This window comes from Onychostoma macrolepis, chromosome 10 (assembly GCF_012432095.1).
Source record: "Onychostoma macrolepis isolate SWU-2019 chromosome 10, ASM1243209v1, whole genome shotgun sequence".
In the NCBI taxonomy this organism is placed as follows: domain Eukaryota; kingdom Metazoa; phylum Chordata; class Actinopteri; order Cypriniformes; family Cyprinidae; genus Onychostoma; species Onychostoma macrolepis.
Window position 1 is genome coordinate 4,105,791 of NC_081164.1, and position 24,175 is coordinate 4,129,965.

General features: G+C 33.2%; 1 protein-coding gene across 3 annotated transcripts in view; it reads right to left on the reverse strand.

The window, feature by feature from the left end:
* Nucleotides 1-23,623, reverse strand: part of cntfr (ciliary neurotrophic factor receptor) — a 206,143-nt gene extending 182,520 nt beyond the window's left edge. Inside the window, exons 1-2 of one of the 3 annotated variants that reach the window (XM_058789387.1) lie at nucleotides 23,539-23,623; nucleotides 14,006-14,077 (exon numbers count right to left, since the gene is read on the reverse strand). The gene's annotated coding sequence lies outside the window, so the exon portion shown is untranslated. Of the gene's footprint in view, nucleotides 1-14,005; nucleotides 14,215-23,538 lie in introns of those variants that run through there. The other 2 variants (XM_058789389.1, XM_058789386.1) reach the window with 2 other exon arrangements.
* Nucleotides 23,624-24,175: the final 552 nt, after the last annotated feature.

Genomic DNA, 24,175 nt, shown 5'->3' on the forward strand with positions numbered 1-24,175 from the left:
ACTTTTATTTATGTATTTTTCCCCATGGTAGCTGAATCTTCTCTGATTGGTGGATCTGTGGATGATGGGTAGCGTATAATCATTTAAAAACTTCTTAGATCATGGTAGGTGTGTCGTTTTAATATTTCATTATTGGAGGATCCTAAGTTTGATACCTGGGTCATTCTACAGAAACGTCCACTTTTGGTACGGCAAGATGTCTTAAAATGTATTTATTTTTCTTACAAACGTAGACCACATTATTAGATTACCTTTTGACTTTATGAATACATATAAATGACAGCTTTATTTTTTTTTCAGATTTTTTGTGCAATTATTTCAAGACCACATGTACTATTTATTTATTTTATTTATTTTTTTGTCACTGGTGTTACCTTCTTTAGCGATATTAAAAGTTTTTATGACATATTATTTATGTGCTGAAAAAAAAATAGAGAAATAATGTAATTAAAGTGCACGAAATAAGGAGATTATATTTTATTTATTTAATGTGACAGACAAAAAAAAAAAAAAACAGTACAGTAACACAGTAACACCAGTGACATACATTAGACCTGATATACTGATCGTCACTGGTGTTATTCATAAGGAAGGTAACACCAGTGACAATTTTCATAAAAAATGCATTTTACAAAATGTCTGCTGCAAGGTATCAAGCAACATGTTGTCAATCATGGTATACTCACTAAATTAATTAGTTTAATCAATTTGTATTATTATTATTATTATTATTTTTTACACACTAAATTAATTAGTTTAATACATTTGTATTACAGTTTTTTTTTTTTGTTTGTTTTTTTACAATTCCCTAACAATAAATAGGTCACACCAGTGACTTCAACTAAAAGCTTCATATGAAATCTTGAGATAAATGAGAACATTTCTCTGAAAATAAACAGTGGATTTATCATGGGCCTTTTTTCATAGATGTTTAGAAAATAGGAAGGAAGAAGTCAAGTGATGTCATCAGTGTGATTTTTATTTCAAAATAGCAGATTTTTGTTGAACGGTAACACCAGTGACACGACTCCAGGGGACACGACTCCACTGTTTTCATTATGTATTTAATCATATTTATTCAGCATTTTGTTTTATTATGCCATTTACATCATATATTTGATAGTTATGAATACATTTTTGTATTTCAAATGGTAGAAAAACGGTTTATGACCTCAAAATAAAGCACTTTTCCTCTGTACATGGCTGTGGGGCCGAGCAGTTTTGTGGTGCTTGGAATTCTTTATATATAATTAAAAAAAATATTGCCACATTGATGGCTCAAGAAGGTGTAATTGTTCAAATAACATATTGTTTCATTTTAAAATATAAATAAATTGTAACCTTGTTACAAAGTGTAATATTTCTGTAAAGGCTAGGGACATAAAAATTGACATTTCCATAGAATGACCCACCTATATTAGGAAAGAATGGGACTTTTTTCTTAAAGATAATTTCATCATCTGTGTTATGGGAAACTTGGAAAGCGGTAATTAGGGGAAACATTATCTCATATTCATCCCAAAAGAAAAAAAAAAAAAAAACAAGAAATGATTTTAGAAAAAAATATATATATATTAATAGATTTATTACAACATAATAGAGAAAAATCAATCATAACTACTATTAATGATTCGTAGGGCAAGGGTAAACAATCCTCAGGAAAAATAAATGAGATTTTTCAAAATATTGTATCATGAATTATATTCCTCAGTAATAATAAATAAAGCTCCAGATCCAGATGGGTTTCCCGCGTAATTTTTTAAATATTTTTAGGATATATTGTCTCCATTGTTTAACAGAATGATTGGAGAAATAAAGACAAAAGGTAAGATTTCATCTCACATGAATATGGCTTTAATAAGATTATTATTGAAACCTGATAAAGATCCAACTTTGCCTTCTAGTTATCGTCCATTATCCTTGATTAATACTGATATTAAGATCATTTCTAAAGCTCTTGCTTTTCGTCTGGATTCAGTAATTTCTTCAATCATTCATAAAGATCAAACTGGATTTATTAAAGGTCGTCACTCATCAGGTAATTTAAGAAGACTTTTTAATATAATCGATGTATCTCAACATAATCAAATACAGGCAATACTAGTGTCCCTAGACACTGAAAAAGCTTTTGACAAAGTTAATTGGAAATTTATTTTTGCGGTTTTGGAAAAATGTGGTTTTGGAAATTCGTTTATACAGTGGATAAAGACTATTTATAATGAACCTATGGCATCAGTAATAACGAATAGAATGTTGTCACGTAGTTTTTTATTGCAAAGAGGTACTAGACAAGGATGTCCTTTATCTCCTTTGCTGTTCGCTATTTTTATTGAGCCATTGGCAGTCCGCTAAAATGTAAATATACAAGGCATATCTATTGGAAATATGGAACATAAAATAAATTGTTGTATATTCAAGATCCATTTAACTGCTTAACGGAACTTTTCATGATTACACCTATAAATTGCCTAAATCAACAATTCTTCCAGTTAGAGTTAATTTGTGGAATTCTGCCCCCAAACTTTATTCTCATTGACTGTTATAAATTATATTAAATATTTGGGTGCAATTATTTCTTCAAATCTTTTTGAAATTGCTCAATTAAATTATTATTCGGTATTAACGAAAATTAGTAATGTTGAAATACTCTGCCTCTTTCTTTAATAGGGCAAATAGCAACTGTCAAAATGAAAATACTCCCTAAGATTAATTATTTATTTTCAATGATCCCATTTGAGCCTTCTTCTAAATGGTTCCTATCATTAAACTCAATTATATCTGTTTTTTATTGGAAAAATAAGAAAGTCAGAATTAGTTTGTCCGCTTTACAAAAAATAAATCACAGGGGGCTTAGATGCTCCAATTTTTTTAAGTATTATTTGGCAAATCAGTTACAATTTTTTAATAAGTGGATACATATTGATTCAGATAATGAGGCCTGGATGGATTCAGAACAATATGATGGTAAGGATATTAAATTAAGTGATCTACCTTTTATTGGAACATCGATTAAAAAACATAATTGTTTCAAAAATAAATTAATTTCTTCAACTCTTAAAACTTGGTGGAAAATTTTAAATATAACTAATTATTCAATGGACCCATGTGCATACTCTCCAATCTGGTATAATCCTGATTTTTATTTCAGTAATTGGAATCATATCTCATCTTTATCATTTATTTTGTGATAACAAGTTCATTTTCTTTAAAGATTTAACAGCTAATTATGCTATTTCTAAAGGAGAATTTATTCAATATTTACATATAAAGGTAAATACTAAGGATAATACGCTTCGACCTTCTGCATTCGTTACTCAGTTCAGAACACTTGCACCATCAAAAAGAATGTTATCTAAATTATATAAATTATTATTAAATATAAATAATTTGATGCATCTACCTATTGGAAAATGGGACTTGGATTTGTGTTTTTCCCGTGAATTTGATACATGGACATATATTTGTAAAAATATTTTTTCTTTGATTGATTATTCCAATTTGCAATTTATTCAATATAAGATTCTGCATAGAGTACATATTACACAACACAGGAAGTATGAAATGGGTTTTACCAATTCACACATGTGTTCAATGTAATCTTGGTAGTCTAGACACTTACCTCCACTCCTTATGGTATTGCACTCCTGTTCAGATTTTTATAGACAAATTGTACATGTTACTTGATATAGAAACACCAGTTTCTCCATCGCTTTGTTTGTTAGGATTAGGTTTGGAGATAGAGGTTGCATCACATTATGTAAAATCGGCTTACATTGCCCTGATTCTGGCTAAGAAATCTATTCTCCAACATTGGTAAACTAAGCAATCATTAAATATTAACCATTGGTTAAATGTATTACTAGGGTACATGGTTATGGAACGGATGGCTGCTGTAGCTAGGAAGAGTATTAGCTCTTATTTGGAATTGTGGTCACCTTTCATTCATTTTTTTGGACTGGAGGAGTGATCACGGTATGTGTGTGATGACGACACTGGGTAGTTAGAAACATCTGTTGAAGGCAGGATTTTATATCCTATAATCTATGCAATTGCTGATCTATTAATTATGTGAATTGTGAAATTGGCATCATGTGTTTTATGTGTCTGTAAAAAAAAAAAAAAAAAAAAGGATTATGGTAGGTCTGACTGGAAAGATTTAGACATCATAACTAAATATCGTTGTCCCTATAGAGAAAATTAATATTTATTTTCTGATTGCATCTGTTCTGATGAGTCAAAGGAAGAAGAAAATAAATAAATAAAAAATAAAAAAATCAATTTTTATATTTACTTATTTTGAGGTTTTCATCTAGCATTAACATTTTAGAGCTAATCTGAAGCACTCAAGATGATCCTTAGAAAATCTGAAATAATGAGTCCAAAATGTGTCTTTCTGCACTGGCTAAAAGTTCTCACTTTCAGCATTCTATTCTATTCTATTCTATTCTATTCTATTCTATTCTATTCTATTCTATTCTATTATGTTATGTTATATTCTGTTCTATTCTATTTTATGCTATGCTGTTCTGTTCTATTCTATTCTATTCTATTCTATTCTATTCTATACATTTTCAGTTGCTAAATATTTTTCATATCTGCATGTTTTCAGTTTTAATTTCTACTACTATTCTAAAATTTGTAAAATAATAATAAAAAACGACTGTGACCAAGGCCATTTTATGTGTGTGTGTTCAATATTAAAATTAATTTATGCACACATTTTTTTCTTTTTTAAAATGACGCTTGCCAAGTGAAGCCATGTTAGTCAGATAAACCCCTAATGAGCAAACGGCAGGGGGTCCTCATTTTGAAAATATCGTCAGCTGATGATGTCAGGGTGCTCAGCATGACATTTCACTGTAATCACAGTCCAATTATTTCTAAAAACACAGCAAAGACAGACTCAAAGTAAATGACTTTCTTTTAACATTTGCCATCTGGTGACGAGATACAGTCATTTGGTGCTCGTTAAGTAGGCAGTTAAGCCACCTGGACACCGGCTCGCTCAGAGACGTCCTTACATGACCAACATATCGGCAGCACTGTATATCACCCATATGTTGTGTTTTGATGGCATTGATTCGTCTCAGGCCTGACGAGTCAAAATCCATTGCTTTCAGAGCAATTAGAATTTCAGTATTTATTTGCAGATCTTTATATTGCCAGCAATTGTGATGAAACTATTAAGCAAACAGCAAAAAAAAAAAAAAAAAACTGTAATTACCACATGAAATATTAATTTCACACCATTAACTATGACATTTGCCTCAATAAACTCCTAATTTGCTGTTTATGAATAGTTAGTAAGGTAGTTGTTAAGTTTAGGTATTGGCTAGAATTATAGATGTAGAATATGGTCATGCAGAATATGTGATTTACATGTACTAATAATCAGCCAATATGTTAATAATAGACATATTAATAAGCAGCTAGATAATAGTAAGAATTAGTCCCTTTAAAGTGCTACCAACATTAACTTGCATGTGTTTCCCCTTCCCCATAAAGAAGTCATAAAATATTAGTATTTTATAATTCATTTTTATTTTATTTTATTTTATTGCTAAAATTGCAACTGCAGTTTCTAGAGTTGCAAAATTATTACTTTTGGTGAAAGGGAACATTAATCTTATTTTATTTATGTATTTATTTCTTTAATTTTATTTTAATTTAATTTAATTTAATTTAATTTAATTTAATTTAATTTAATTTAATTTAATTTAATTTTATTTTATTATTTAATTTAATTTTATTTTATTTTAATTTTATTTTATTATTTTATTTCATTGCTAAAGTTGTAACTGCAGTTTCTAGAGTTGCAAAATTATTACTTTTGGTGAAAGGGAACATTTTATTTTATTTATTTATTTATTTATTTATTTATTTATTTATTTATTTATTTATTTTATATTTTTAATTTAATTTAATTTAATTTAATTTAATTTAATTTAATTTAATTTAATTTAATTTAATTTTATTTTATTTTATTGCTAAAGTTGTAACTGCAGTTTCTAAAGTTGCAAAATTATTACTTTTGATGAAAGGAACATTTTATTTTATTTTGTTTTATTGCTAAAATTGCAACTGCAGTTTCCAGAGTTGCACAATTAATACTTTTGATGAAAGGGAACATTTCATTTTATTTTGTTTTGTTTTATTGCCAAAGTTGCAACTGCAGTTTCTAGAGTTGCAAAATTATTACTTTTGATGAAAGGAACAATTTATTATTTAATTTAATTTTATTTTATTTTATTTTATTTTATTTTATTTTATTTTATTTTATTTTATTTTATTTTATTTTATTTTATTTTTATTTTATTTTATTTTATATTACATTACATTATATTATATTATATTATATTTTATTTTATTTTATTTTATTTATTTATTTTATTTTATTTTATTTTATTTTATTACAAAGTTGCAACTGCAGTTTCCAGAGTTGCAATATTATTACTTTTGATGAAAGGGAACAATTTATTTTATTTTATTTTATTTTATTTTATTTTATTTTGTTTTGTTTTGTTTTGTTTTGTTTTATTGCCAAAGTTGCAACTACAGTTTCCAGAGTTGCAAAATTATTACTTTTGATGAAAGGGAACAATTTATTTTATTTTATTTTATTTTATTTTATTTTGTTTTGTTTTGTTTTTTTGTTTTATTGCCAAAGTTGCAACTGCAGTTTCAGAGTTGCAAAATTATTACTTTTGATGAAAGGGAACATTTTATTTTATTATTTTATTTTATTTTATTTTATATTTTATTATTTATTTTAATTTAATTTTATTTTATTTTATTATTTTGTTTTATTGCTAAAGTTGCAACTACAGTTTCCAGAATTGCAAAATTATTACTTTTGATGAAAGGGAACATTTTATTCTATTTAATTTAATTTAATTTTTTATTTTTATTTTTTTTGTTTTTGTTTTGTTTTGTTGCTAAAGTTACAACTGTGGTTTCCAGAGTTGCAAAATTATTACTTTTAATGAAAGGGAACATTTTATTTTATTTTACTTTTTTATTTTATTTTATTTTATTTTATATTTTATTTTATTGCTAAAGTTGCAACTGCAGTTTCTAGAATTGCAAAATTATTACTTTTGATAAAAGGGAACATTTTATTCTATTTTATTTTATTTTATTACTAAAGTTGTAACTGCAGTAGCTAGAGTTGCAAAATTATTACTTTTGATGAAAGGGAACATTTTATTTTATTTTGTTTTGTTTTATTGCCAAAGTTGCAACTGCTGTTTCTAGAGTTGCAAAATTATTACTTTTGATGAAAGGGAACATTTTATTTTATTTAGTTTTTTCACTGCTAAAGACGCAACTGCAGTTGCTAGAGTTGCAAAATTATTACTTTTTATTATTACTTAAAAGGGAACATTTCATTTTATTTTATTTTATTTTGTTTTGTTTTGTTTAGTTTTATTGCTAAAGCTAAAACTGCAGGTGCTAGAGTTGCAAAGTTATAACATTTAGTGAAAGGAAACATTTTATTTTATTTTATTAATTGCAAAAACATCTTTTTTTTTTATATCTTTTTTTTTAATACAGTACTGTATATCACCTATATGTTGCGTTTTGATGGCATTGATTTTACTTGTGCCTGACAAGTCGAAATCCATTGCTTTCAGAGCAATTAGAATGTCAATATTTTTGAATCTTTATTTTTCAATAAGAACTTGATTGTGATGAAAGTACAAAGCAAAAAAGCAAAACAAACAAACCAACCAACCAACCAACAAACAAATAAATAAATAAATAATGTTTTTATTCTTAATGTATGAATATATATGTATGTATTTAATTATGTAATTAATTAATTAAACTGTATGTTTAACTTGCACATAAGCATAATGGTATTTTGGAATGGACAGGGTTTATTTTATTTTATTTTATTATTATTATTATTATTTATTTATTTATTTAAATTATTTATTTATTTTGAAAGTTAACATATGTTTTCACAGTACAATGAACTTGTTCACCTTAAAAAAATCAAGGAAAATTCGAGTCCTTATGATATGACCCCTTCAAAAGGTCATTCGAGGAATTCACACAATTTTCCAAAGCAGCCGTAACTATTAAGCCACATTAATGAGATGAAAGTATTTCTCTTGAAGGAAACAGCTCCTTGATGGAGGCACTAGCAGCTGTGGGCAGCAGGGAGCACAGCTAATTCAGTATGGTTAGTGAAAACAATCGTATCACACCCAGACTGCTAGGATTACAGGGCAGATTGAGTCCACCTGCAGGGCTTCACAGCACTGTTAATAAAGCCACCGTTTTCAATTAAAAGCCTTTTAAACACTCTAAATCTAATCATGCTTGCAGGTGACAATGCAAGTTAACTTGGCACGTTAAGTTAAGAATAAGAAGAGAAGATTATTTTAAACGGATTTCACAATATCTAATCACCCAGGTTTGCCGATTGAATAGCTGCTGAGCGAAAGGGTAGACTTATGCAATATTAAACAGTCTTTCCTCGCCATTAAGACGGTTTAATAGTGTTGTTCATTGTGAAGATGCATGGCGGTACTTGAGCTGCATTTTAAAAACACAATTTGCAACCTTGTTGTGGCGGAAACTAAATGTAAAGTACGGTAGTTCTGTATGTAATAGTGGGCAGTAAAAGCAATGTCATGATACATATAAATATTTATTGTTAATATAAAGTATATCAGGGTTGGTAAGATTTTTTTAATATGTTTTCTCCTGCGCACCAACGCTGTATTTATTTGATAAAATATATATATATATATATATTTTAATTGTGAAAGCAGTTGTGCTGTTTTATGTTTTCATGGAAACTGTGATACTTTTTTTCGTCTTCTTCTTCTTCCAAAGAAAAACATTAATTTTAAACATTTTTTAGAATGTTTTAAATGATGCAAACCAATACTCAAAATAATACAACTTATAAAACATAAAACTCCAAATTTTGCAAAGATTGAAGACACCGTAAAATAGCTGGCATATGCAAAGCATCAACTGAAAGCTATATTAATGCATCTGAGAAACAATGTGAATTCTGCTTGATCCTCCTTTAGAACAATCTCAGCTTTATCTTGATTTGATTGACACGCGTCAACCTCTTTATTTTAGCATTTCTTCATGTTTCACTTTCACAAGTTCACTATGCCATCAACAGGTTACGAAAGAGGTACAAGATGTTGAATTCGCAAGAGGAACCAGGCAGCTTGTGCAGGACTAAGTCACCACAAATGTGGCATGTCCAGGGGCCCTCAACCTTGAATATCTGCCAGGGTTCATAGTAGCCCATGCCGGGGCGTAAACAGAGAAATGTACCCTGGCATTTTCCCCAGTCCACTCCAATCAGAGGCCAAATGGGGAATGCTAATGCAATTAACGTTTCCCAGTCAACACAACGCCTCCCCCCTCGTCCGAATTCTGTAAACCCCCTTCCCTTAATAACCGAGCGTGCTTGCTATCAAAAGCAGTGGTACTAATAATGCAGACATGCCATAAAAAGCCAAGGAGATGGAGGGAAATTGGGCAAATAACTCTGCCCCAGAGCGCTAACGCGATTTGCAATGCACACGCTAAGAAGAGGTCCGTCTGTGATGGTTTTCCAAGTGAAGGAGGCTGGCCACTCTGACGGCATGATTTATTTATTCATTTCCCTTTCTCGTTTAATGGAAATATAAAAGCCTGCATTGATTAGAGTTTAAGGATCAGCAGTTAATAGATTAAAAGCTTGCGACGTGGCCAGAGAAGAGCTCCAGCATTTTTCTGGGTTGCTCTTCGCTCAAGGGTTGTTGTTTGGGTTACTATTTTCTGGTCGTCCTGTATTTTGCACTATGCCTAGAGATACGGGTCACCCTTGTGCCCTGACCTTGGACCGCCATTCCTGGTTTAAATCTTCATCTACAGGTGCAAAAGTGATAGAGGTGGTCAGAAAATGACACTCGAAAGTTCAGGAACCAAATTTACCTCCAAGGCAACGGCAAAAGCGTCAACTCATTGACCTTTCGAAGACATGCTGGTGATCTTATGGCCTTCAGTCTATAAATAAGCATGTATACTCTGTGTTTACTTTGGCAAGGGTCAAGATGTGTCTTTAAATAGAGTCTGGGATGGAGGACCTGGATCTGGTATTATAATGCTTCATGAACAGGAATGGTGCCATTGAGGAGAGGACTAAGATTAAGTCACACGCTTGAGTTAAACAGGTTAGTTATGATCCAGGTAGCCCGATTTGGTAATCGAGGACGCTTTGTGGACAGGGTTAAATGGAAGAATGATAGATTTCATGCAACCCAGGGATTAATTAGTTTCAAGCAGAGCCAAATCTTGAAGGCTCCTTTGGGAGTTTGGTAGAGTCGGTGCATTTGAATGTTCATAAGAGGAGGGATACTTTGATCCGAGGTTGACCCAAAGGTGTCAATGAACAAATATATAGATGGATTTACAACCCCTATACGTGTTCAGCCCACCTACAGACATGAAAATGAGTCGAGATGTCGGGTTTCCATGCAACATGCAGATGGATTCATCTACAGCGTATAACATATAATTTCCATACCCAGGCAGAAACAATAAATTTCAATCAGAGCAGCAAGGTGCAAAGAGACATTTATAATTAAAATAAATTTGTATGCACTATGTTCTAAACTCGTGATCATAATTGTTATGTTTCTGTAATTTCTACCTGAATTTCTTAATCACTAAATTCAAACTTTGTGCTCTATATCTTTTCAGGCTTAGATGTGTGGACTATTTATTAATGTACAGCACTGTGATGACATCATTGTGACATTTGCATACTGTGTTCCCATTGGTCCTCACATCGCAAAGATGGTGTCATGTTGTGAATTTGATCTTCTATACAGCCAACAGGAAACAAAGTAATGCCATTTAATTTTTCATTCCTAAAGCTGAACTTGTAAACACTATGTTTTAAGGCAAAAGTAAATTTCGCTTTTGGTATGAATGCTTAACATATACGTATAGCCGAGTGCTAGACTGTCTTTCTAAAACTTTCATGATAGCATGCACGAACATAGACACTTGACACATGCACACAAGAAATTTTCATCTTTGTCTAGTGTCTGTGCTATTTCTCTCCAGACGTTATGACTGATAAAGATATCTATGTACGTTACTAGAGCTGTATCTATCTCATAAGCTTGTTAATGCTACCGTCAATTGTTATTGGTTATTCGATAGCATATTGGATGTTTATTAGAACTTCTAAAGCACATGACCATATTTTAGATCCCTTAATCCTACCACATACCTAAACAGCCTTACTAACTATTAATAAGCAGCAAAATAAGGAGTTTATTGAGGCAAAAGTCATAGTTAATAGTTAGTTAATAGTGAGAATTGGTCCACAGTGTTTTTCTTTCTTTTTTTTTTTTTCTAATTAAAAAATTCAAAGAGCATATGTGAACTGAGCAAAAAGTGGTTAAAAAATTAGACTGCGTTCAATACAACATTGATGACAATTTGCACCACACACTGTACGAGCCAAAATATGCTCTAGGCTTTACTGTCTTGCAAAAGCACTAGTATTTCCATCAGAAAATGCAAATCTACTCCATACTGTCTTTCTCTATATAAAAGTGATATAAATGTTCATTTCCACATAAAGACCCATGTGGATTCAAAACAAGACTTCTCGCATTTAAATGCATTTTAATGAATACTAATACAGCGCATGGGGTTGGCGGCATTCACACTCTCAATATCAAACGGTGGCAACATCACATTAGTTAGCTCAGTGAAGGGCTAAATTAGAAGAGTCAAGAAAATAACATAACTGCTCATCTCGAAAATTCTTATTTACTGCATAAAAGCCACAGGCTTCAAATTCGCACGCAAATGAAATGATAAATAAATCAATCAAATGGTAATTGAATGAGCAGCAGATTACCAACACATCACAACAGCTTTAACAATTCAGTTCATAAAGATCACAGACTATTTCATCTCAGTGTGGCCCTGGCTCTGAAAATGGGAGCAGTGGGAAGCGTTTTCCTGGCGGATTCCTCAAGCACCAGCTTCTAATTTGTAGAATTTGTGTATGTTGGGGAAGAAAGCATCGGCAGCCCCCGTTGTCTGTGATCAGCCTGCGTTCTGACATCTGTTTAAGGATGTTTATCCAAGGGGTAAGTATGTTAAGGGAAATATTATGCTGGTGTTATTTTACTTTTCTTCTGTTTGAATCATAAACACGGCTCCGGGGCAGGACGGAGAGATTAGAGCGAAAAACGCGAGCATGGGGTCTTGAATCACACCCCGCGAGACGAATCCCTACAGTGATTCCAGACCTAAAGACGTCCTGCTTAATCTGCCAATAGGAGTGTATTCATTTAATTAAGTCTAGCATAGCACGTGCACCGCACTTTAGCTCTTTTATTGAGCTGGCAACATTTTATTTACATCCACACGAGCTCCCGGACCGGCGCGTGTTGCTCTTTTACTGCGTTTGTGTGGACGGAGTCAAACTAAAACCAGGTGCCAAGCTACAGGCTGCTCAGATGACAGCAAGAGCCCCTTCGGTGAAGGCTTTACGAACTGAAACGCTGCACAGAGAAAGCAGAGACCCTCATTTAAAAAAGAAAAGTAGGTGTCCGGCAGCCATTCAGTCACTGCTCTCAATAAGGCATGAAACAGGGCGTCATTAAGGCAGTGTCAGCCCTGCCAGAGTTAAGCTGACCCCCCTTTGGGCTAATGTGAGGAGGGCAGAGTCTTTAAAACCAAAGAGAAAGAGCTTTACCCCCGCAGCATGTCCCTGTGTTGCAGATAAAGAGTTTTAGCCGACCAATAAATGGATGTTGCATCCCAATAAGTCAAAAAGACCAGTAGATATGCAAAATGAGGATGAACCTCATGAAACCTTTCAAGAATGTGTCCAGGTCATATTTTAATGTGCAATCAAAAGGAAGTAATACAATTTTTTTACTTTGCTTAATGAAAATTGATATTTTTTATGACATTTGTTTATTTTAAAATACATTTGTTAATATTTGTTAATAAATTTGCTGATATTTCTTACTTTTTATTTCTTATTCTAAAAATTTAAATAAAATTAAAACAATACTTAAAACAATAAATAAACATTCTATAATTCAATCAGCATGCATTATGGTGATTTAATTTGTATACATAAATAAATAAAAAGGCATAATAATAATAATATCTGATGTTTTCTTCATGCAAAATATTTGTAATTTTTTTTTTTTTTAAATGTGACTCGGACACGTTTCCTTGAGATGTACACCCACAACGAAAGTCCAAGAGACAGATGAAGAAAGTAAAGGCAGGGAAAGCGGCAAGATACAAGCCCAGCCAAAGAACAAAAAGCGGCAGCCCGAGCTAGAGGAGGAGGAGGAGATGAGGAGATTTCCGCTAAAACTAATCAATCAGGTCTTGATAATGGCTTCCATGCAGGAGTGTTGACACTGGGTCAGCTCTTCCCTTGACCCGCGCCTTCAGGGCAGCGGCTACAGAAAAGGCACAGATAACAGAAGCTGGGGCTAATTGTCTGCCTAGTGTCAGGGCTTTTCAAAGCCTCTCCACTTTCACTCGGTCGCCCGTCTTTCTCTCCCATTCCTCCTTACCCTGATCCTCACCCCCGTCTCTCCTCTCTCTGGCGAACTGGCCACTTTGTTTGCCTCCTCTTCCCAGAGCGAGGCTGCGTGAAACACATTTCTCGCATGGTGCGCGGCTGTCTAACACACTCGCTCGCATCCTTCTAACACGTGCATAACAGGCAGCGGAGAGCCGGGAGACGCTGCGGCTACGTGAACACTGTGACACCGGGTTCAACCTCAAGCAAACAGGAAATAATCCATTAGGTGACATTTGCCAATCATTTGTTGATCCCAACAGCTTCCAAAATAGGAGCTCCAAAAAAAATCTGTCCATCTTTGCATGTCCCTCAAAGCACAAAAACAAATGGCATCGCATGCAACAAAACATTCCTGTTAAAAATGACTGACAGTTTATAAAGAAGAGATAGAATTAAGGTACTTACTTAAAAGCGTTTGCTTCCGTCTCTTGCCTTATCTTCCTCCGCTCCTTAATGCCTGTGTCTTGTCCTCTGTAGCTGCACACAGATGTGAAAGTGTATGCGTGTGTTTGGGTAGATCAGAGAAGCTCCAGTACAGAAAGTTGCTGTTCTGTAGGCAAAGGCGTGTAGTGTGTGTGTATGTGTGTGCGTCTCAAGCAAAGGCTCACACTGCACTGGCTGAAGGGAAACCAAAGCACTTTTAAACTCGCACTGGCTCCCCATGTGACCAGCTCACAGCAGCCAGTGAGGAATATATTAGTGTGGCTTCCTCTGTCCACATGCACCCCCTAGCCACTGTTGCAGGAAGTGTGCGCTGCCAGAGAGACACACACACGCGCGCAGTGACATATGCTTGCAATACCCAGGGCACGATTAACAAAAACACAAATGCAACCACCCAAAGAGAAATTTCTGTTGCTCAGAGTTTGCTCTTTTATTGCTCAGGAGACTTAACAGGGTTTTCAGTCATGCCTTATTTAAGTGTCCGCTTTTTCTCAGATGTTCATCTTGAAGTTAGGCAAAAATTAGACCTTTGGAACAATTTGATTTTAAAAAAATTTGCAGACTGAGCACAATTTGAGACAATGTTGAAATCTCTAAATCAATTTTTTAATTATTATTATTATTATTTTATTTATTTTTAATCTCCCTTTAATAATATTATTGTCTAGAAGAAAAAACTGAGACGCAAAAGAGATCTCATTAGACATATTTCCTCACTCTTGACACTTACTGGGAATATTTTGGCATAGGTTTGTGGTTACTGCATTTTAAAATGCGCAATAGCTCAACTCTCCCGATTGGTATTTGGGTTGTTAAGATGAATCACTTGCTGGATGCATTTAAATTGTCCCCTAAAAGAATAAAATATAGGTGCTAAATAATATACATATATAAAAAATATAAATAGCGATAATTGTAAAGATTTGTAAGATCATCATCTTTTTTTGTTGTTTTGTTTTTTTGTTTGGTGTTTCTGCAACTGTTTATCTACAAATTAAAAATCAAAGGGAACTTGAGATGAAGCAAATAACTAAAAACAAACAACAAATATAACAAATAATGCACATTAAACTAAATATAATAAACAGTGCACACCAAACAATGCAAAGCAACATAAACAGCCTATACACCAAAAAAAAAACAACAACAAAAAAACACATAAAACGCAACAATCAACAAACATAAAAACAACACACCCTAAACAAAATATAATAAACAGTGCACACCAAACACAACAAACAATGCACAACAAACAGCATATAGTACACTAAACTAAACAACAAACACAGGTTTACCATACTAAACAATCAAAGAGCGCACTTGAAATGCAACAATTAACACACACCAAACATTAAAAAAAATGCACACTAAACAGAGTGCAAACCAATCGCAATGGAAAATTCACACCATAAATAACAAACAGACAACCCAAAAATCAAATAATAAACAATGTACAACAGTGAATGAACGAATGAATGAATGCTACAAAATGGTCTTTCCACCGATCACAATAATCAGCAGCTGAAACTTGCACCCCAGTTTCTTTATCTGTCTCTCTCCGTTTATTTTACTTATTATTATTTATTTATTTTTTCTTTAAAGCACATCTGAATTACAGCTCATCACCACTTTATTCCCCCTCCTCCTCCTCTCTCTCTCTTTCTCTTCTGGGCTCTTGCTTCTATGCAAATGTGCCTCCTGAAACAATGGTGAGAATCTTAGCCGGATAAACACACATGGCGTGCATTTACAAATCAATACTCAGAGCTCAGCAGGGCTGTGCATTAAACATGAGCTGCTCCACAGAAAAGCAAAGTCACTACTAGCCCTCCTATCAGTCTGCTCACCGTTCAGCCAGTGGGGGAGACTACCCACAATGCACTGCAGGAACACAGTGTAAAGTTACAAGATGAGCTGGGATCGACAGTGATACTGTTAAGTGATTACAGAAATGACTGGCATTTTGGTTCAGAGGACAAAATGGTTTCGGATGCAGTAGCTTCAATACTGAAATAGCATAAAAAAGAAGAAATAGGGGTCAGTTTCTTTATACCGAATACCATTAAGTCATTAATGAACATTATACAATGCATACCAGATCAGTAGTTATATATTCATATATGGATGGGTATGAAAAATTCAGAGTTAAAGTTTTATGAAACTATTTGAATGTAAATGAACTTGTGATCTTTTATGCACCATATAATATAACTAAATTGTTACATTTTTAAAAGAAAATGGTGCTTGGCCATGCAAAAACTCATAGCCACCATGCTTACACTTAGAATTAAACTCTTAAAAATAAAGGTTCTTTATTGGAATCAATTTAACACATGGAACCTTTCCAAAGTTCTTTGCAAACTGTTCACTGAAAGGTTCTTTAAGGAACTCAAAACAAACTTTAAAGAACCTTTGTCCACTATATAAAACATTTTGTCCGATTGAAAGATCGCATGGATGGAGGTTCTTAATGGAACCATCAATGTCAATAAAGAACCTATAACATAATGTAACAAATTAGCCTCATTTTTTAAAAAAGTTTCTTCTGTAATTATGTTGTGCTATTTATGTGTTTATGTATGTATGCATTTATTTTTCATGTATCATCAATATTTTGGTAAATAATTAGGTCAGGTATATTTTAGAACTCATACATCATGAAACATTGGTTTAGTACAGATACTTTTTTTTGTAATAATTTTGCATGTTTGTTTGTTTATTCATTTAGATATGTTTCTTTTGCAAGGATGGGAACATTTTAGAAGTTTCTGTAATATTTTCGAATATTCTGGAATATTATAGTGCTTTCTGGAACATTCCAGAATATTATGGGACTAATAAAAAAAAATACATAAATCATCCAACACACACTTCTAAAGTTTTGGAAGACTCACTTTTGTTGTTATCTTAGAATTATGCATGGACAATGTCATTTTTATGCATGAGTAATAAGAGATTAGCTTGTATAAGTTGTCAATATATATATTTAGCTTCCATCAACACTGTTATTGATATATAAAAAGTAATGTGATTTTCATATTCAGTGTGTGAAACTTCATAAACATTAAAAATAAAAGTGAAACAAAACATTTTATTTAAAACAAAAAAAGTTTCACTGTGTAATAGTTGCCTTAGCACACAATAAATTAGTTTATTTTTTCCCCTTACGAAATAAATCATGGTATATGAACATGATAATCATAGAATATCATATTTCAAAGTACCACACACTGTATAATCATCTAAGGTAGAACCAGGCACAGCACTTTAATTAATAAGTTATGAAGTGTTACCATTATACTTACTGGTTTCAATCTACAAAGACTTTAATAGTACAAAGTTACAGGCGTTTTCGCTGATTAGTTCAAACCCTTGTTGTGTGTTAATGTGTGTGAGTTTTAAAACTATCTCCCTGCAGCTTGTGCCAAAGCTGCACCGCATCTGGTCAATTAGGTACAAGTGATTCATGGACTTGTTCTTTGTTCGCCCAGCCTCAGATCTCTACTTTCAGGATTTGCTCATTATATGAAGTTTTTGAGAAATGGCAAAAGAGTGAGACATAATCATAATCAGTTTATTTTTTTGTTCATTTGATAATAGAACTTGGCGAACTTCTCTGGAGGTAATTACAATGCTTGCAAGGCAGCACTGAATTGATATTTCTCCAATATTCTGTTTCGGTTTTGTTCTAAACATCTAACCCAAAATAATAAACCTCGGCGGTTACTTTCGTCCAAATCGTTTAACATGCAAACTTTGTACAAACTTTGGTTTGCAGACAAATTCAGCCTTTTTCTATCAATTTCCATCTAAAGTGTAACTAAGAGCAATGAAACCATGACAATATCTGCAGACCGACTTTCAACTGGTCTTTTACTTGTTTTAAAAGCTAGTCTTGTAAAAGCTCCCAGAGGAACCCTGAACATGCAGGAAGTAACTGGCTGTGAATGTTCTCGCCTTCCCCACCGTGAGTGTGAGTGCTAGTCTGATTAGTGCTATTTCTATGCATGTCTCATCATAGCATGTTGTATTTACGATATGAAAATGTTAATATGAGTGTGAAATCCTGTAGAGGCTCGTCTCGGGTTCATGGTCACTGAATGGAGTGAAAACTGTCTGAGGCTGTTTGTTACTCAGAAGAACTTCTGAGAGGAGTAAGATCACAGGCAGACGTATTCCCTGAGGCATGTTTCAGATGACCGGAATGGTCAACCAATATGGGAATGTTGAAAATGTGTGTTTACCAAACAGGAGACTATTTTTTAAAGAAAATTTAATTAAAATAGACCCTAATTACTTCTTAAAAAATGCTGGTAGTTATACTGTGCATCAAATCAAATCATATAAATTTCCATTTCATCAACAATTTGAAACGTGTGCGTTGTTAGTACGTTGAGATGCAGTTTCTAGGGTGCTGTAATTCAGTGCCAAGGCATTTTTAGTGCACTAAAGGTGCAGAACAACTTAAACACTAATGCTTAATACTTACGACTAAAAGGGAATCTTGTTTTGCTCAGATATGTAGAACATCAGCCTTAAAATCAGTATTTGGACACATAAGCCTCAATTAAAAATGTAGGAATGTATTTACGTGATTTAACAAAACAATACAAAGTAGCATTTATAGCATTTTTGTTAAATCAGCACAAACTGAAAAAAATATATATATATATGTAACATTTTCATATCGTAAATACAACATATATATATATATATATATATATGAAATCCTGTAGAGGCTCGTTTCAATGAAACTGGTTTGGTTCCATAATATGAAACAATCAAGGTATTGAATAGAATTTAAATTTAATAGAAATTGTGAAATTGAATAGAAACTTTATCTATCAAACTTTGTGAAACGACACTGATGTTACTTGATGAAGTGAACTGTGTGAACCTGAGGGGAACTGACTTTATACATCCCTGAAAAATGACCTTAAGACTTGTTGCTGAGACTTGAGATTCCAAAATAAAATAAATAATCAGATTACAGTTACTTTTTATGGATTACAGCATTACAAATAATTAACAGTAATTAATTTATAATTTATTGATTTTTATTTTATTTTTAATTTTCCTTTCTACAAATTCTACTGTGTGTCATATTGAATATAGTAAGTATTTACAATATAAAACGACCATGCAAATTAATTTGCAATCCATATGTCTGAATTTGGGGACAAAACACCTCTCAGTCCATTATACCAAGTTTGAGATGATAATTATGCAATTTTTTAAACACTGCCAAAGTATATCTGACAAAAATATTTAAAACCTGAAACACTTGGGAGTTACTGTATGTATGTGTGTATACATGTGACATATTTATAAACAATTTACTCATTTTAACTTTTCATTTTACATGAAATTGTTAGCTTTTTATCAAGTTTTTCATTTACCCCAGTTTGGAAAACTCTAGAGTAATGTAATGTTTGAGGCATTTCATGAAGTTGATAAAAAATAAAAATAAAAAATAAAAATAATTAAAAAGAATGAAATGCAATATAAACAAGGTAATCCAAAAGGGGTCATCACCTAAAATTTTGACTACAATTTATAATTTGTAAACAGACTGCAATTTGTCAGTAATCTACCCAGCAGTGTTTAAGTGTCAAAAAAACTTTTTTAGGCTCACTGTATGTCATAAAAAAGGTTAAAACATTTTGAGGTCACACTTTACAACTGTTGTTTTTGTTGTTGTTGCGTGAGTTTGAGCTCCATATTTTCTTTTATCACTCTATTACTAAGAAACAGACAAACAAAAAACAAACAAAAACACTCTTTTAATTGTTTTATTCTGACTTTTATTTCATATTTTATGGATTTACAGGGTGTATTGTGCATTGTATCTAAATGTTAGTGCATAGCTGTTCGAGACACTTAATATAAGGTGGGTCCTATTTTGCCAATGTCATGTCATGCGATCTTCAAGTGTGATTTAAGACATTGTTTTTTCGCATTGTCATCGACATTTATTTTCCTCTAAACTGACACGCCAACACCGAATGAACTATGACACTTCACTAAAAAACGTCGCGACTAAACTTTCAGATGAAACTGTCATTTTGACAGCAGTCACTTTTATAGTATGTGCTGTCTGTCAAAGCTCGTGTCTATGTCAAGGTGAAAGCTTTGAACTTTTCCCTAAAAGCCTTGTGTAATCGCACAGGGCACATCACACCACATTTCGGTTCATGTTGTCGGCTTGTTATGACAAGAGCATCATTCAGCAATCATTCTTGGCCGTTATCCACAACTTTGATAGAGTGCACCTTAATACGCACAAACCCTCGCTGGTGTTTCAGCAGTGTTGCATCATCAAAAATCTTCACCACAAGAGAAAACATAGCTTTTTTGCATGTAGTTCAGGAACTTTGCAGACTGGCAAGTTAAATACAACATCCACTGAGAGTCTGGTTTGTCTGCTTCACGGATTTCAAAGTCTAACCTGAGGGCTACTAGTCGGGTGGTGCACTTCATCAATTACATCAAATGGATTTTGCAGCCATATATTTTGACTATAAACAGTTACTGATGCATGACAAGCCTTTTCAGAGTTTCAGAACGACTCATAGCCAGCGTACCACTCTGCATGTTTAGTGAACTAGTGACGCCTGAGATTGTGTTCCTCGAGAACTGCAGGATACAGGACACTGTAGAGCAGGTCAATTGCTTGAGTCAACAAGGCAAAGCAGATCACAAAATGTATCTGACCCAATTCGACATATAATATTCTACTTAAAGTGCTACAGAAGAGGTCAGACATCTCAGACAGTTTGGATAGCCTTGGCATTATAAACAACGCTGACACACGAAAGACGAGACTGCTATGCACTAACATAAATCATTTACAAGCTTATAAATCATTACTATTACTACAAATTATCATGGTTTTGTTTTAGTGACAGTAACTGGTTTCATGATGCATTATAGTTTATTTTTATCAAACCTAATTGGTCAGTAGTAACATTCTCACTCATCTGGGTAAACCAGCATCTTGTAGTGAACTTAAGTAATATTACTATAAAAAAATGTGTCAGTGTTTTTGTTTGTTTGTTTTATTTTGTTTGTTTTAAAGGGACAGTAAATCCAAAAAAGTTAATTCTACATACATTTCTCAAAATATCTTCTTTTATGTTCCAAGTGACCTCTTATTTAATCTAACAGAGAGAATCTATTCATCTTTACATTACAGTTTTCACTTTCGTACAAATAACGTATATAACGTACAAAAAAAACAACAACTTTTATTTCAGTCTGGCTAAATAAATAAATACTTTTATTTAGCAATGATGCATTAAATCAATGTCATAGTAAAGATATTTTGTTACTATATAATATATAGTAAATGTATAAAAAGTATATACTATATACTTCTGAGCTTTCTATTCATCAATACACACACACATACGGTTTCTAAAGAGTCATGTGACACAAAAGACTGTAGTATGATTTGCGGGTCGAAAGATAAATCTTGACACATGAGCGGTAGTGAGAAACTATATAGAGCAGTTTGAGACCTCTAGTTTAGTTGTTGTGTTAGGTATCGGAAAGTCTGGCTAGTCTTTGAACAATGAAGAAAACAGGGAAATGCATTACCCAGCCTTGAATCTGACAGTATGCTCTACTGTCAAATGAGCAGAACAAAGCATACATCATATGTTAAGATAGTGATGATTGATGGGTAATCTCAGCACTGGTGTGGGCAACACTGCATTCATTCTCAGGGGAAAAACAGCTTTATCTAAATAAAGGGCCATTTTTGGTGACCTTGGATCGAGATGAAAACTTTTAGATATAACGGTATCTACAGAATGAGGCAGTTCATCTTACTTTCAGGCCTGTTTCCCAGACAAAGATTAAATGAGAACTCGGAGCAAAAATGTGTTCAATGGATAGTCACCGATGGCAGGGCATAATTTAGTCATGGATTAGGTTTCATCCATAGACAGGACTTTATCCAACTTCCTCTTTATGTGAGCCATATTATGGCTGAAGGCTAGAACAGACTTGCCTGAATATGGCTGGGCAAGCGGCCACTTCACCTTGATTCCCTGCACCATCTGGTGACGGCTCAATAACGTCTGGCTATGAATTGAGTGATCATTACAAATTCCAATCTAGTTAAACAGAGCTGGGCACTGAAGCCGTTTTTACAGGAAGAATATTATCAAATACCATATAAATATCTTTCATGTGCATCAGAACCATCGGAAATGTGTTAGGATTGTCCAGTTTGAGTGTAATAATTTGCTTCATAAACCGCATGTTCCTCTGTGCCATTTGAAAGTTTTAAGGAGATTGTTAGATAATAAGACTTTTTAATTTTCAGAAGAAAATGAGAGGATCTTGACCATGCAAAACACTATGCTAGAGATTGTTTCATTGCTATGCAGTTGCTAGGCTGTTCAGAGTGGACTTCAATTCATTGTTATGCAGTTGCTAGGCTGATTTGCGTGGTTGCTTATTGGCCTAAACAGAGCACAAAGTCTCAGAGTATCTACGATATTCTGGCTCAGGTCCTCAATGTTTTGTGCATTTTATCATCTGTCAGATAAGAATTGCATTCCCAGTTGCTAAAAAAAATCAATCCTAAATCTTTTAACATTTAACTGGACAAGTTTAGGTATGATTCATTCAATATAAATAAAACAAAAAATAATAAAACAAAACAAAACAAAACAAAACAATGGCTCGCTGACTGAATACCTCTTTCTGGTGAATTATCTCGTAAGAAACAACAAAGTGCAAATGCGTGTACGAATCTGTAAGTAAGATATTCATTTCATAGTGTAAACAGCTTCAGTGATTTTAATGGGAGTTTTTGAGAGTGTTTGAATTAGACTGTCAGTGAAAATGTTGTTTGATAATGCAAATGTTCTTTGCTCTCTTTCTGTACAATGAAAGTGTTATGATTAGTAGCCTAACTTACAATGTTTTCATTCACATTAACTTTCAATGTTAAATTCACATTAAATATAAAGTCAGTCGTATTAAAAAGATGTTATGGCATGACACCCATATCTGTTAATTAAGTAAACAGACAGGTTTTTATGCATAGTTGATAGATTACATTAACAGGTTACTTTGACCATCGCCCACTAGATCAACATAATCAATAAAGGTAAGAATCAAGATATTTCATGATATAGTTAATGAGTTTGGGAATGTTTCGAATAAAAATGAAAAAATAAATAAAACATAAGTGCTGTTTTGGATGCTGTGTCACATGACGACCCCCATGATATTCTATAAAACATTTAATGCCCTGGCTGACACAGATCAGCCTGATTCACAACCCAGCCAATACCAGCGCACCTCATCACCAGATTACTGATCACACACCTGTCAATCATTAACTCATTCACCAAACCAGCTACTTAACTCCCAGCACCTCACTTCAGTGTCCTATCTTGTTGACGCATATTGGACCCCTACTTGTTCCTAGTAACTATTCCAAATGATCTTTAGAAAGTATTGACTCCTGTACTTACCTCCTGTGTTTACCCTAGAGTGTTCTCCTCATCTGCGTCCATCCACATATCCTTGTCCTCCACGTCCTGGATTCTCGGCACTGGTACACCTCCATCTCCTGCAAAGCAAGCCCCAGTATCACCCTCCTTGCAAGTACATCTAAGGATTCATTGTTCCTGTTACTCACCTGGGGCCTGTACCATGATGGCAGATGAACAAATTCAGAGTTATAGGATAAGTTTTGACTTGACAAATGCAAACCACTCCAATCTGGCTTTGTTGGTACCATGAAGCTGATCATCAACTTTCTCTGTCAACTCAGGCTTGATCCTGAGTTAATGGAGCACGTGCACATGAATGTGTGACATCAGCGGCGAACAGCCAATCACAACACAGATCAAGCGTGATTCACTTCGCGAGAGAGTCAGCGAGATACAAAACTCTTTTGTTAAAGGTTAAGAGATTAAAGAATATGAGGAATTTAAATGCATTTCCACTGAATTACTTGTCCATGAAAGAGGACAAAAAAAGGAAATTATCTTGCTCTATCAGTGCAGTCACAAGTGAAACTTGTAAAGTTAGTTTATATAGTTGATAATATATAACGATAGAGACTCAAACATGTAAGGTCACATGTAGCCATTTTTAAAGTGTTAT